Raw genomic sequence first — 15,781 nt, forward strand, 5'->3', positions numbered from 1 at the left:
TTGTCTCTGTGCCTCCTGCAAGCAGAGCCACACATGGTCTTTTTAGTGAAAAAAGCATTGGTCTTTTTAGTCCAAAGAATGTTGATCTGCAGTGATGGCAAATAAACTGAAATTTCACTGCTCTTGGAGGAACAGAGAGATGATGGGGATGCCTGTCTTCCAGGGAGGCCTCAGCCCTGGAAATGTTCAAGGCCAGGTTGGATGGAGCTCTGAGCTACCTGGTCTAGTGGAAGGTGTCCCTGCCCATGGCAGGGGGGTGGGATTAGATGGTCTTTAAGGTCCCTCCAACCCAAACCATTCCATGATTCTGTGATCTGGTTCATGCTGGATGCAAGCAAGGGGTTGAATGCTCAGTCTCATCCTTATTTCATCTGCTTTCATCTCAGGGTGGTGGGTCTGAGACTGGTCTATCCCAAGGGACCCTCTCCAAGCTCCCTTTCAAGGGGTGGGTTGTGTAGGGTCTCCCAGCTGCCCCCATCCCAACGTGCAGGGACCTCACCACAAACACTCTCAATAATGTCGTGTGGCAGCCGCTGCGAGCGGCCCAGCCCTTCTCTGGCACAGAAAGGACAAATTAAATAAACATGCTTGATTGCTTAAACATTTGTTTTTTAAATTAGCAGCAGCTTTTTTATATTAAAGTCTGTGGATATGCTGCTGGGGAACACTTTAGCAAGTTGTTTTTTTCTTCCTGGTGCTACTTTTCCAGAGTGATTCGTGATTTAAAAACCAAATGCAAAATGCAGGCCAAGTTTGAGGTTTGATCCTGTAAAAGATGTCGATGGGAAGAAACTGCACTGCTTGGAGCTGTGGGGCCCTGTTTGGATGCGTGATGGGACAGGCCTTGAAGGCAGCAGCGTTTGCAAACGTTGCTGTGCAAGTGCTGGAGAGAAGTGTCTGAATCATAGAATCCCAGAACAGTTTGGGTTGGAAGGGACCTTAAAGATCATCTCATTCCACCCCGTTGCCATGTGCAGCAACACCTTCCACTAGCCCAGGTTGCTCCAAGGCCTGTCCAACTTGGTCTTTGATAACTTAGGAATGGCTCAAGGTGCTCCATGGATGTCCCTTGCTTCTCAGGAAAAGTTTCAGTGATCCATAAGTTGTCCAAATGTTGAAATCTCCTGCAAGAAGGTGTTTGGAGGTGCTGTGTGTGGATCTGCAATTGTGTTCTTCCCAGGGAGTGGATCAGCAGCCCCTGTGCTCTTGGTGGGCTGGGCTTGGGCACCAGCTGGGCTTGGCATCTTCCCCTCCGTGCGTGGCACAGTCGGTGACCCTGTGCCGAGCTCTTCCCCGGCTGTGCCTCTGGTTTTATTTCCACTCTTTGGTCTCTCTCCTGTTCAGATGGCAGAGCCAGCCCAGCGTGAGGGTTACAGCCTGTTCAGCATTACAGGATCAGGGGGGTTAGATGCTGCTCTAATAGGAACCAGGGTTGCTAAATGGCATCTCTGGGAAGGGAAAATGCAGCCAGTGAGCAGTTAATGCTTCAGATTGACCTTGCTTGGAGCACATGGGGGGTTGGCTGTTTCCATAGGCTTGCTATCAGTGTCCTAAAATAGCAGCTGTCCAAGAAAATAACCCAAATAACGGAACGTGGATCCCTGTGTGTACCTGTAGGAGTGCTGTCCCTGCTGGGGCTTCAGGGTGTGGGGGCATTGCAGATTAACCGTGTTCCTGTGATTGTAGAAAATAATAAATAGAGTTTCCACAATCCTGCTGGTTTCTCTGACACCCCTCTGGGTTATTCAAAGCTCCTGGCAGCCAGCTCAGGGGCCAGCCTGACTTGGGGGAGCCCACAGGAGGACCCTGGGCTGGCGCTGCTCATTTTCCCTGTGCATGGACTCCAGGCCACATCCTTAATTTTTTAATTAGTGGATGCATCCCCCATGAGCACAGCTCCAGCTCAGCTGCCAGTGTCCATGCATGGATGGAGGATTGCCTCAATCCTCTCCACAACCCAAGTAGGGAAAGGGATGGGGAGGCAGGGGCTGCTCTAAACCCTGGCTCTGTGCCCTCCCAAAAGGCAACCAGCAGTGGGTTTTATTGTTGTTTTGTTTTTACGTATTAAAGGTTTAATAAATGGAATTAAATACTGTGAAACTTAAGGTAATTAAATGTGGAAGCAGAAGGAAAAAAAAATTGTAAAGCATCCTCTGCAGGAAACTAATAGGCTCCATGCCTCCTTATCTTAATGATTTTCATAATTTAGCTGAATGCAGAGATAATGGATCTGATGAACCTTTCTGGAGCTGATTTGAGATTTAATGGGCGTCTTGCTGGGGGAGCAGGGTGGGGGCAGGTGCAATCAATGCGCTCGAGGAGGGAGATGAGAGCAAGAGAGGCTGAAACACGGAGCCAAACGAGTCTTCCGTCCACGCTGAGTGCTCCCTCCTTCCCACCTGGAATTAACCTCGGAAATCATTTTCCAAGGCCACGTCGTTTCCTTTGGCTCCGCGGGGCTGCCAGCGGGTTTTGCCTCCCTGCACAACCTCTGACCCTCCCCGGGCCGAGGGAGCCGCAAAGCCGGGATCATCTGTGTTAATCTGGTCTCATTGAGGCGGGATCAGTGAAACCACCTCGCAGATTCACTGTATTATGGAGCAGATTGAGGGACTTAGAGAGCAAATTTAATAAATATCATTTCGATATTACTTGGCGGGAAAAAAAAATAAAAAAAAAATCCCTCTGAGTGGCTGATGTTGAAGCACCCAGTGAAGGTGGTTAAGAGGGACGTGGTGCGTGTGGGGGTGAGGGAGAGGGGATGGGGACAACACTGGATGTGGATGTGGGGTGGTGAGGACAGGGGGAAAGGATGTCCCTTGGGGCTGGGTCACAGCAGCACGTGTAAAAGCAAGTAGGGCTGAGTGTGCTTGGGGAAGGGGAGAAATGTGGATGTTTGCCCAGGGATGGAAGCAGGACCCACATGTTTGGCTGTCTCAGGTGCAACCCCGAGTCTCCTGCTGCCTCCTTGGCTCTATCCATGGCGTGCACTGGGTGCTCCAGCAGCTTTAGGAGCAGGGCCAGATGTTGATGCTGAAGCTGACTCTGGACTGAACAGCTTTGCTGTGTCAGTGCAGTGAAGGCTGCCTGGGATACAGAGCCAAACCCAGGGCCAAGCCAGCAGCCCTCCCTGGGCACAGGGGTGGCTTCAGGGGTGGTGACAAAGCTGGAGTGTTGATATTGCTGCCAACAATTTGCTTCACTATGAGAGTGGTGAGACACAAGAACAGGTTCCCCAGAGAAGCTGTGGTTCCCCCATCCCTGGAGGTGGTCAAGGCCTGGTTGGATGGGACTTGGAGCAACCTGATCTAGTGGAAGGTGTCTCTACCCACGACAAGGGTAGGGTAGATGAGCTTTAAGGTCCCTTACAACCCAAACCATTCTGGGATGATGAAGCTGGCAGTTGCTGTGTTGGTTTATGTCTGATTTGTGCTGGGGAGGTAGAACCGTGTGGTGCCACATCCAGGGAAGTTCTGGAGGCTCCTGGGACAGCTCTGGGCTTGGGGTTCCCATGGTGCCTTTGTGTCTCAGGGCTCCCAGTAGTTCCCAATGCCATCTTTGAACTGTGCTCTGACATGTTTGAAGCCTCTTTGGGAGTTTTTCAGTGCCAAAAGCAGAGCCAAGAGTATGAACTGGGGGGACACTGAGGCACCCGGGGTGTGACCCAGGGACCTGGGGTGGGAACAGCTACTGTGACCCCCACTCTGTGCCAGGTCCTGCTTGCAGGTGGGATCTTCTGCCTGTCCGTGAGCAGAGCGGTGCAGCCAAGCCAAATCCTGCCAGTGGGGCCCAGGGAAAGCTCCGGCCACAGGGGAAGAAGGGAAAATGATTGCAGTGGGAAACCCCAAACCCTTTCTTCCAGGGCTGGTTGTGGCGAGTGAGGTTTTGGCCGTGCCAGGGCATGGGGATGGGCACTGCTGCCTGTTGTCTCTTGTGGGAAGTGTCCTCGGATGGAGCACCTTCCCAAACCGCTTCCATCCCACGCCTGCGCCGAGGACCCGTGGCAGAAGGTGCAGCACTCGCAGCCAACACACAGCCAAAGGGGCTGGTTGCCTTTGTCTCTGGCAGGACCCCCTGCCTGCTGGAAAAACACTTGGGTTAGGAGAAATGTGTGACCTCTTGCTAACCCCCTTCCCTTTTCCCTCTCGCTCTGCAAGATGTTAAAAAGAAGGAGGGGGGGGGAAGGAGGAAAAAAGAAAAAAAAAAAAAACAGCCCACGCTGGGGCCAATCCAAGGAGGGTGAGAGCCGGGGACCATATCATTAAAATGCTAAAAATGAGCGTGCTGAAAACAGACACAATTGGGTATTTAAAGCTCTGAATGAAAAGAGTGTGTGTTAGCCGGCTTGCAGAGAGCCAGTCTCCCAGAGCCCCTGGAAAATATGTGGTCAAGCCCGCACCATTAACTTTTTGTTTCTGGTTTGTTAAAGTAGCTGTGAAATCCTGGGGGGGGGACATGGACCCCACGTCCCTGCCAGGCCTGGAGGATGCCCGTGTTCTGCCAGAGGGGTGGCTGTGCCAGTCCCTTGATGTGTGTTGGGTAGTTTGTGCACGCCGAGCCCTTTGCGGTCCTGCGGCAATTTTTATCCCGAAATGGATAAAAAAAATCGCCCTCTGCGTATGGACTTGTGTGTCCACTGTATCACCAGGGACCCCTTTGCCACCTCTCCTGGGATTTGCACCGGCTGCTGAGGCGTGGGGTGCGTGGCCGGAGGGTGAAGCGGGAGGTGTGACCCAGAGCAGCCGCTGCTCCAGCCCTGCCTCAGGCCGGCCACAAAGTTACTCCTGAGTGAATCACCACCAAGTCACTTTGGGGCTCTTGTATCATTTGTTTGCAGTTTATAATCATCGAATTGTTGAGGTTGGAAAAGCCCTCTAAGATCATCAAGCCCAACCATTCCCCCAGCACTGCCAAGGCCACCACTAAGCCACGTCCCCAAGTGACACATCCACAGGTCTTTTTAAATCCTGCCGGAGATGGTGACTCCTCCACTGCCCTGGGCAGCCTCTGCCAGTGCCTGACCATCCTTTTGGTGAAGAAATTTTCCCGATATCCAGCCTAAACCTCCCCGGGGGCCACTCAAAGCCATTTCCTCTTGTCCTAACCTTTTTTACCTGGGAGAAGAGACAATCCCAGCCCGGCTCCAGCCTCCTGTCAGGGAGTTGCAGAGAGTGAGAAGGCCCCCCCGAGCCTCCTTTTCTCCAGGCTGAGCCCCCCCAGCTCCTTCAGCTGCTCCTCATCAGACTTGTGCTCCAGCCCCTTCCCCACCTTCAGTGTCCTTAATCTTGGGCTTCTTAAACCTGGGCAGCTTGGGCTGCTGGAGGCTGCCAGCTCAGGTGCCCAGGGCTGTGCCAGGAGGTGTGAGATCCTCCAAAGTTTTACGGTGCCTTTTTGCATGGAAACGTGGATCTTTGCAGCCCTGCTCCAGCATGTTTCCTGCATCCTGCCTCGTTCCTAGGTGGAGGCTATGGCCCCTGTGCAGCTGCAGGGAGGACGAAGGTGTGCGTGGGGTTATTTCCGTGCACGTACATGGGGTTCCCTCGTGAGCGTACTCAGAGGGATCCGCGTGGGTGCAAAGTGCCCCTAAAATGTCTCCTAGGGCAAGTATTAACTGCCAGGCTGGGCTGAGCTCCAGCAGGCAGGAACAGATGAATCAGACACTTAATGGTAAAATCAAACCCCTCGAAGTATTAAAAAACAACCCAGCTCCAGCGGGCTCCTCTCTGCCGACCCCGGAGCCCCAGCGAGAAGGAACGAGAGGGGATTTTAAACCAAACTGGGATTTTTTTTTTGGGGGGGGGGAGGGGGGGAGCCACCATATCTCTTGGCTGCCAGCCCCTCCGAAGGGAAGTTTCACCCCGCCTCCTGCGGTCTCGGATGTCAGGTTGGCAAGAAAAATCCCATCTGTTTTCAATCTGGATCCTCACTTCCATCCACCCAGCCTTTCTCCTCCCCGCGCTCCCCCGCTCCCAGCCCCCAGAGCTGGCGTGTGCACCAGGCAGGCCTCGGGGACGCTGCTTATTTTTTTTTTTCTCCCTTCTCTTTTTTATTTTTTTTTCTTCTAAAAATGTATGTGGCCTCTTTTGCCCCCCTGCATTCCTCCCCCCTTCTCCGTGCTCCAGCACAGCCCTCTCCGCGTTGGGGCCTGCCAAGAACCTCTCTCTGTGCACGGCCCCGCTACGGTCGCTGGCTCGGAGAATTCCCAAATGACCGAGGATTTTCAACCCTGAGCTTTTTCCAAAAAAAAAAAAAAAAGCCCAGCAAAATATCTCTCTGTGTGGAAAAGGAAAAAAAAAAATTAGGCAAAATCGAGATGGGAGGAGAGAGAAAAGAAGGAATTTTGTTGTTGTGATTTTTTTTATTTTCTGGTTGGTTCCAACTTTTTGGTACGGTTTGGAAAAGAGCGAGTACAGAGTGTTTTGTTCCTGCCCGGAGATAACAGAGCTGCTCTGAAATCCTATACAGAGTCGATGCAAAGGCGTATACGTTGCAATCGTGATATCCTAATCTCTGTCTGAAGAAACCCTTTTGTTGCACGCCCCCCTCTCGCCGTTCTCTTCGCTGTCCTCTCACTCTGCGTTTATATCTTATTTAAACTCTAAAGTCCTCGGGCTAGGAATTACCTTCCCCCTTTACAGATGGCTGCAAGAGCTCAGCATGGCTGTGCAGCCCCATGAAAAATAAATGAAGAAGGTTGTGGCTTTTGTTGATGGTTTTATTTCCTTTATATATATTTTTTTTAGAGGTGAGAGCTTATCTCATCGCAGAGCCAGGCACAAGGTGGAAAGGATGAGTGGTGCCTTGTAGAGCCAATATATTGCCAAAAATCCCAAGGCAAGGGTTATCCCAGTGTCACCCCTGGCTGGAGTGGCCACAGCATGTCAGGGATGTTGGGGGCCAGCGGTGCTCCTTGGCATTGGAGGGCGAGGGGGCTTTTCCTTTTATTTTGAGGATTGCTGTGGAACAGGGCAGTGTGTGAGGGGACCCCAAAAGACCCAGTATGGGGGGACAGACCCCAAAGGACCTGGTATGGGAGGCAGGCCCCAAAGGACACAGGAGACAGAGCCCAAAGGGCCCAGTATGGAGGAGACAGACCCCAAAGTATCTGGTATGGGGGGAACAGACCTCAAAGGGCTCTATATGGGGGAGACAGACCCCAAAAAGCCCGGTATGGGGGGACAGATCCCATAGGGTCTGGTATAGGGGACAGACCCCAAAGGAACCAGTACAGGGGGTAGACCTCAAAGGACCCGGTATGGGGGACGGACCCCAAAAGCTCTGACAGAAGTCCAAGGGCAGGCTCGGGGTGACCCCGAGTGACCACACTGGGGTGACCGCAGGGCCAGGCAGGAGGGGGGCGAGGGGGCGAGACCCCCCGAGCGGGCAGTGGCTCCCGCAAAGGCTCAGCTCGGGGGTCCCGGGGGGGGTGTCTCACCGTGAGGTTCCCCCCCCACCGCGGGGGCTCAGCCCAGGGGCTGCGGGCCCTCCCCCGGGCCGGTGCCCCCCGAGCCCCCCGAGCCGCCCCCCGTCCGTGCCGCGGCCCCGCCCCGGCCCCGCCTCCGCCTCCCTGGGCCGGGCCCCGCGGGCTCCTCGGCGGGGTCGCGGCGCCCCTGGGCCCCGAGCGCCGCGGGACGGAGCGGGGGGGCCCCGCCGCTCCCTCAGCGCTGCCCCCGCGGGCACGGCCGCGTCCCGCGCCCCGCCGGCACCGCCGCGGCACCCGGACGGTCCGCGCGATCGGAACGTTTCGGTATTTATCGTATTGATGAGGAGGGGAAACTGTTTCTCCCCCGCCGGGGGTCTCGGGGGGTGCCGGGCGGGCTCCGGAGGGTGGGTGCGTGTCAGACCCCCCGGCTCGGTGCGGGCGATGGGCGGCGGGGCTCGGCTGGAGCGAGGGTTGGGGGGCGGCCTTGGGGAGGGGTCCCCTTCCCTCTCCTCTCTCCCCTTCCTTCTCCCCACCCCTCTCCCCTCTCCCCATCCCTCACCCCTTCCCTCTTCCGATTCTTCTCCCCTCTATCTTCCCTCTCCCCTTGCCTCTCCCCTCCTCCATTCCCTCTCCCCATCCCTCTCCCCTTTCCTCGCTTCCCACCCCTCTCCCCATCTCTCTCCCCTCTGCCTTGTCCCCATCCCTCTCCCCTCTCCCCATCCCTCTCCCCCCCCCTTTTTCTCCGGCCAGCGGCTCACAGGAGCTTTTTTTTTGCAAAACAAGGGGGAAAAAAAGTAAACCCCACATCTCCAGCATCCCCCGTCTGTGCTGGGGCGCTCGCCTGCCGTACAAAGGACCAGCTCTCCAGCTCGCCCTCTTCTCCAAATTACCCCTCGTACTACGTGTTTTCTTTCGTGCTGGAAATGCCTTTTATTTTTTAATGAGTTGAAGGCAGCCCGGGGCCGCAGCAGTCGCGGATGCTCTCGGGGCAGGACACGGGCTCGGAGCCTTTAAGTAACGGACAGAATTTATTCACTGTAAACATTGCTCAACTTCAGTGCTCCGTTCCCAGGATTAAAATATAACTCATTTTCTCGGCTTTACATGACTCGTTTGATAGTTATTAGGCTACTGCTCAAGCCCAAGATGCAGATTTGTCTAAAATGTGTAATTTTAGAAATGTATGGGGAGGAGGGAAGTGCTCCATTTTGCTACAGGAGCTGTGTAGCTGGAACTTTCCTAAGGAATAACCACATTTTATCTCTTTATTATTTTTTTCTCACTTTGGCAAAAGCAGAGAACTTTTCTGTTGCAGGTAACTTTTATGTCAAGGCTCTGACTTGAATTCTCAGCAGTTGGTCTGACTCGAGGCAGTTATAGGAACACTTGAAATTAAATTTAAATTTATATTGTTCGTTGGCGGAGAATTCTCCTGCAGTGAAGGAGAAAAGTGTAAAACTGATCATTACTATATATGAAAAGTGGTTTCTAACATTAACATTATGGTTCTTCTCCTAAAAAAAAATGGAAGAGGATTCTCTAGCCTGTGCTTTGTATAGCTGCATCTTGTTATCCTTTCATTTCCCTTTTCCTGAAAACGTCACTTAGAGGAGGTAAAAAATCACAAATTCGAGTGCTCTGGGGTTGCCACACGTGGAACTGAGAAACATCTGCTGGAAAGAGACTTTCTGAGAATAACAAACCACCTGCACTGAGACATTTTTCTCCTCTGGTAACCAGCTCAGTGTTGGTCAGTGCGGGGCTGGAGCCCATGGCCAGACTGTTCCTGGCTGCAGAGATGTCTCTCAGCCCTGGTGTTTTCAGGGCTAATATTTATTTGCAGGCTTACACTGTTGGTTGCGGTTTGTTTGGTGGGATTTTCTTCACCGAAAGGGAAGATGTGAAAAATGTGCATTGTAGCGAATGGGGCTGTTTTAACAGTTTCTTCGTGATTTACGTTTTCTCTAAGGCAAGGAGAGTCTGGAGGGGATTGGTGCCTTTGGAGCCGCCCTCTCGCTCCCTCCTTGTGGAGGAGTGTGTTGGGATGTGGGCTGGAGGCAGAGGAAGGCTGGCTGGGATGGCTGAGTGAGGTGGGACTGAGCTGGAGGAGGGGTCTGCATCAAGGACGTGGCTCCGCAGCTGCGCTTCCCTCCTTCTCCTTCCAGCCCTGGAGTGGAAACCATAACACCCGCCACCCTTTCGTGTTACTGCTCCAAGAACCAGCCAAGTAGAAGGGAAGGGAATGGATCGTTATCTTTCACCATCATGGGAGTCTGCTGTGCATCCCTAGTGCAGGAAGAGGTACATAATTCCCAGAAGTGTGGATGCTTCTTCCAAATCTTTCTGCCGCTCGCAGTGGAATCGAGGGAGAGAGGGAACGTCGGGGCTCCTGCTCTGCTGTCTGGCTGCTCTGCAGCCTCCTCCTGCAGCCAAAGCAGGGATTTATCAAAGGCACTGAAACCAGAGAAGGCCCAATTATACTTTTGACTTGGAAGAGATGCGTATCGGTTTTTTGGGAGGTGGAGGTACCAAAATAAACCGGCTGAAGGCTCAGTGTGCAGACGGAGAGTGAATTTAGTATCAGGTACTAAATTCCTGCAAGGGTGACAGTTGCAGCAGATATATGAGGAAATCCCTCATTACCCTGAAGAGCTGGAAAAGCAGGATATGGTGTTTTATTATGTTTCTTAACCTTGATCACAGCAAGTTTCAAACACCCTCTTTACCCTGGCTGTTGAATCTACCCTGTGGGTACAGATTCTTGTACAGAAAAGCTATTTCACTAGATTTAATCTCTAAGGAGCGTGCCAGAAAAACAGCCTTTGGGGGAATGGCAATCTGCTGGCTTCCTCGTCTGTAAAATGGGAATAGCAAAGTGCAGCTCCTTGCTGGGAAGAGTTTTAGGGTCCACCAGTGGAAAGAGCTGAAGTTCCATGGGTTGAATCATTCAGCCAAAAAGAGAGGAGGCAGAAGCAGAGGCAAGGCTTGCCCAGCTCCTGTGGCGGCGATGCCAGGAATAGACCTGGTATCTCTGGTTTCTGCTCCAGCCTCCCTGTCTGTGTGGGCACGGGCCAAAAAAGAGCAGCCGCGCCGGTGTCACCCGGCTACGTGCGAAGGAGAAAATGGAGGTTGCACAATCCCGTCCTTGGCGCTTTTTTGGGGGCTGCCCTGCTGTGCCAGGTGTAGGAGTGACAAGTTGTCTGACACCGGTCGGCTCAGAGCTGGATTGAAGCCACTGATCCTCATTCCCTGCTGGCTTCTGTGCAGCCCTCGTGTAGGAGCAGCTTTGTAGGCGCTGCTCACCTGGGCTGAATTTTAACCGCTCTCCTGGAGATGAAAGGCACTCCATCCCATTACCGCTCCCCCCAAGCCATCCTCTGCCCTCTGTTTGAAGGCATTTTGAACCCCAGGTGTATTTTATTCCCGTGCAAGGCTTTGTGTCCAGTGGCACCGGGGAAGTGTAATCTTGTTACGTTTGAATTTACATTTCATGCTGCGTTGGCGGGTGCGAAGAATGAACCGGTAAAATTGGGGGCTGTGGAAGGTGTGAGACACCGAGTTTGTTCAGATGCTGACGGTGGGAAAACATCTGCTGGAAAAGCTCTCTTTGAAGGAGCTGCTGCCCTTCCAGGACTCTTTTGTAGGAGTAATAACTGTTGTGGTAGGAGAAACCTCCTGAATCAGGAGGCACCTGGGAGCTGTGAACGTGCCCAGGCTGAGGCAGGGATGGAGGTCTGAGAACTATCGAACAGAACCCTACAGCACCTTCATTTTTCCTTGTCTGATGCTGTTTCTGAAGCGACTTCTGGCTTTTGCATAAGCTTGTGTGCACTTGGGTGACTCTGGATTCTTAAAGAAGCTGTTCTGTCCTTCCTTTCTATTTACAGATCACTTTTATGGGGTGGGAATGGTAAAGGGTGTGCTTCCGTTTCTCCACGTACTGATTAGTGCTCTCCTTAGCACTTAGTAAGTGCATTGCAGAAATTCTTTATTAAATCTGAACAGAGGTAGATTTGTGGGATGAAGCCACAGAGTGCTCCGTTTCAGCACCAGCTCCCAAATCACAGGATGACTTACCTGCTAATTTTGACTTGCTGTCTATTTACGAGCAGGCAGCTGAGGGAACTGAGGCAGGGCCCCTGGTTATGGTAATTCTTGAGTCGTTCATTTGGGTGTAATGCCTCTCTTTACAGTTGGTTCTCTATTACAAACAGATTTTCTGATAATGGCACCTGTGCCATTCAGATGGGATCATTATTATAATAGCAGCAAGTATTGTTAGGGAATCGGGATGTGGAATTGATGTAGGATCGTTATAATGACAAAAGCAATGCCATAAATAAAATGATGCTGTAGCAGCAGCACTAAACTGGGTGGAAGAGGGAAGTTCAGAATTCCCCCGGATTTGTGGCTGGGGTCCCTGCCTGTGGAGGAGGTGGGAATGTGGTTGTCAGGGGCTGTCCCTGCCACACAGGGATGCTCTGGGCTTGGGAAGGAGGAGGGAAACCATTGCCTGGAGCCATTTCAGCAGCCAAACGGGGAGATTGTTGCAATTAATTAGTTGTAGAAACGGGGCGTTGCTCCCATCCTTGGGTGTTGCTCTTGGGTCGGCTCCATTAAGACAGATTTTTGGGGATGGCTTTCAGGGTTTAGCACGCCCAGCCTGTCCCTCCTGCACAGTGTTGGGATGGTCTCTGCCTGCTGGCACATTGCTTCTCCCGTTCCTCTGCGGGGAATGTGGGAAAGCTTGGAATTGCATTTGTGAAATAAGGATGGGGGCTGAGAGTGTTAACGGCCCAGTGGGACTTGACAGAGGAGGCTGATGTCGTAGCATGCCTGAATAATGGAAGCAAACTGAAGGAAAAGGGAAGAAAGGCTAAAAAAAATCAGTGCATTTGAAAAGTTACTGAGGGTGTGGAGTGGAAATTATCCTCCCCTCCACCTCTTTCTGCGAGCAAATCCCTGGAGATGGGTGTGTTGTCTTACAGGCCGGGCTTGTGGTCTGGCTTAGCAAATACAGATAATCCAGATGGCTAATCTGGAGCGTGGTTTGGCGAGCAGAATCCTCCTGGCAGGCAGCGAGGGGGATGCCGGGAAGAGGTTTCAACAGTCGTCTTTAAACAAAGTCGTTGCTAATGCAGCTTCAGCCCGGAGTGTGGACGGAGCACAGATGTCTTGCTCGGGGTTTGATTATTTATTTTTTTTTTTTTTTTTAAATAAAATCCCTTTTATTTTCCGTCGGTGACCCCTGGTTTTTAAATCCCCGATGCACGAGGGGGAATTGTAACCCTTCGGTGGGCTCAGGGGTGGTGGTTTGTGCTTTGTCATCGTGTCCCCGGTGAGGGATGTGGCTGCTCCCTGTGCCCGGGGTGTGAGTGGCAGGGGGATGCTCGGGATGCTGCTCGGGTTTTTGGGCTTTGAACTCACTTTTTGCCCGGGGCCCCGACGAGGGGTGATGGGGAATTGCTTTTTGATGCTTGGCCCTGCCTTTGTCAGTGGACATCTGGTGCCAGGATTGCTGCTGTCGGGGCTGGGGGTGGGCTGCAAGGCCAGGGAATTTGATGGATTAGTGTGGTTGGAAGGCTGGGGGAGGGGATGGGTAGGGTTTCAGCTCTTGCTGCAGGTAGAGAGAGAATTTGGGGATTAGGGGCACTTTGCTGCAAGCTGCAAAGGGAAGGGGATTCAGAGAGGGGGAAGGGTTGGGAAGAAAATAGTCTTTCCAGTTTTCCCAAAGAAATGACATTTGTTTGCTCCATGAGGCAGCACAAGGGAAATGTGTGTGTGTGTCCAGAGCAGGGATGAAATAAATCCACGGCAAATCTGGTGCCGGTCTGTTCCTCCAGCTTTGTCACCCTTGGGAATCCTGGTTGCTTGTGCCTGGCCTCAGGGTCACTTGGTTCATTCCCTGCTGCTTCCTATGGATTCAATAACCTCCTTCTCTCCCCAGAGATCAGCTTAAATTAAAACTTTATCCTTTACTTAAGGAAGCAAGTGGCAGTCTCTCCCCATGCTCTGTTACAGGATCTGGGTAGTTTGCATGTCCCTGTCTTTCCCTGAGGTCACCAAGTGGGCTGCACCTGGAATCACCAGCTTTGGAGCCACTGGAGCAGGAGGAGGGGGATGTGTGATATCATCTACCCCTGATCTCCTTGAGTGAAGGAGTAGGAAAGAAAATCCTGATTTTTAAAAACCTCCCCCGAGGGCAGCTTTTTCAGTCTGGGAAGGGAAAAATTGCTGATTTTCCTGATGTAGGAGCAGCCTCCTGGGGATATTGCCAGGATGGATCACCTTTCCTGGAGGTCTCTGTGCCCAGTGTCCGTGTGCATGGGTAGAAATGTCACTTGTCTGCCTGCAAGAGCAAGGAGGGTTGGCATGGCCATGAGGGCCACCGGGAACTGGCCAAAATGGGGACCTCGAGGAACAGGAACACGGTGAAATCCAATCTGTGACCAGCACCGTGTTTGAGGATCAAATCCACGTGTAAAGTCTGCCTGGAAGATTTAGTGTCTGCTGGCTTTCCCTCCAGGAAATGCTGTAGCAGGGAGGTCACCTCTCCAGGAGGCACGTTCAGGCCTTTAATTCATGTTTTGGGGCTACACGTGTGTGCCATAAACATTGGGTTTGTTCAGGACTGGATTTGTTCCAAGCGGGAAGGACATGTGGAACATGTAGGACGTACCCTCCATGCAGCTCCTTTCCCCCTGTGCAGCAGAGACTCAGCCCCAGCCAGGCAGGGAGTTCCCTCTTGTCTCGTAAAATAAGCCCTTCTGAGTGATTTTTAAACCCTTTTCCAGTAGAAATCGAGAAAATTAGAAGCCGGGAGGAACAGGAAAATCATGTGTAATGAGGGAAATGTTGGGACTGAGGTGAGGGAGGTACTGGAAAACATGAGACACTTGAGGAATGTTGGAGTGTTGGGACTTGGGGAGCTTTTGTCTTTCCTTGTGTTGCTGTAGCCATAATGTCAAGGCTGTTGAACTGCCTTTTGAATTTTGATTTCTTCTCCGTGTTGAACAAAGTGGTGGCCGAGGGCCATGGCAATGCAGAGTTTCTGAGGTCAGAAAGCCTTAAAACACTGGTCTGAAAAAAAAAAAAGGAGAGTGAAAAATAAGGGATGAAGTTACAACTCCCATCCTGAAAATGTGTTTATTTGAACTTTTGCAGCAGAAGGCAGAAAAAACAGGGGGAGGGGGAGACGAGGAAAGAAGTGACTGTAAAAATGTGAGCAGGGAAGTGAACAGCTGTGTTGTTCTGTGAAATGGGAGCTGCTGGGATTCAACGGATTATGGCACTAACCAAGACCTGGTGTTTGCACTGGGGCTGAAGGCTGGAGCCCCAAGCACAGAGGCAGGAGGACAAATCAGAGTCGGAGTGGGTCAGGTTGGAAGGGGCTCTCAGAGGTTCAGGCTGCCCCAGATGGGTCCAGTCCTGATGGAGATGGGCCCTGGGACCAGGAAAGTTCCTTTCTCCCCAGCCCCTGTATTTTAGTGTCTTGTGGGTCCTCTTCTGGGACTGCTGCCTTGTACCTGGAGCACTGAGTACGTGTGGAGGAGTGAAAACGTGGCTATTTGGCACCGTTTCTCCAGCATTTTTAGATTTGGTGTCTTGGATGCTCCAGGATGCCATAGGCAGGTGCTCCCTGCCCCACTGCACTCATCCAGCCCTGCTGCAGGTCCCCTGCCATGCAGTGGGGGCTTGGGAGTAGGAAAAACTTCACCCAGACAGGTAATTCCTCTGAAGCGTCTGCTCTTGGGTGCTGCCGGTGCTGGACTAGATGAATGGCCTGACATGTTGGATGGTTCCAGCTCTGCCTGCCTGGAGGGGAAGGAATTGTAGTCCATTACCAGGAGTCCATTTCTCCTGCTGAAGGTGCAGCTCCCAGATCCTCCGAGCGAACCTCGCTCGTGTGCCATGAAACACTCGCCTGCCAGCGCGTTCCAGGGCAATATCCCGGCGTGAAGGATGGCCCTGCTCCGTGCTTTATGCACTGCCCCGAGAGGTGGGAACGTGTAAATCGCACCATCCCGGTGATTTAGCCCCGGGTAGGGTTGTGATTCAAAGTGAATTTCTATCCCTGCTTCTCCCTCGTGGAGTAACTGCTCGCTATAAAGCAGGAGGAAACTGCAGCAGCCCGTGTGCTGGGGCTGTGCTGGGAGGATGTGGCTGTCCCCTCCTCTGTCCCCGTGGCTGTCCCCTCCTCTGTCCCCGTGGCTGTCCCCTCCTGTGTCCCCGTGGTCCCTGTGGGGTGCAGGGTGTGGGTTTGATGCCAGTTTGGGTGACTGGTCCAAATCCGTGTCCATCCCTAAGCACGGAGCCACGGCACAGTTTCCATTAGGCTTAATAGGGGAGATGAGTGGC

At 52.7% G+C, this 15,781-nt stretch overlaps 1 protein-coding gene across 12 annotated transcripts in view; it reads left to right on the forward strand.

Moving 5' to 3' along the window:
• The window catches only part of PTPRS (protein tyrosine phosphatase receptor type S), a 165,924-nt gene that overhangs the window by 18,785 nt on the left and 131,358 nt on the right, over positions 1-15,781 (forward strand). Inside the window, exon 1 of one of the 12 annotated variants that reach the window (XM_039382818.1) lies at positions 7,668-7,747. The exons of the other annotated variants lie outside the window; for them this stretch is intronic. The gene's annotated coding sequence lies outside the window, so the exon portion shown is untranslated. Of the gene's footprint in view, positions 1-7,667; positions 7,748-15,781 lie in introns of those variants that run through there. 12 annotated transcript variants of the gene reach the window in all.

This window comes from Pipra filicauda, unplaced genomic scaffold (assembly GCF_003945595.2).
Source record: "Pipra filicauda isolate LSUMZ 115617 unplaced genomic scaffold, ASM394559v2 scaffold285_size1263560_pilon, whole genome shotgun sequence".
In the NCBI taxonomy this organism is placed as follows: Eukaryota; Metazoa; Chordata; class Aves; order Passeriformes; family Pipridae; genus Pipra; species Pipra filicauda.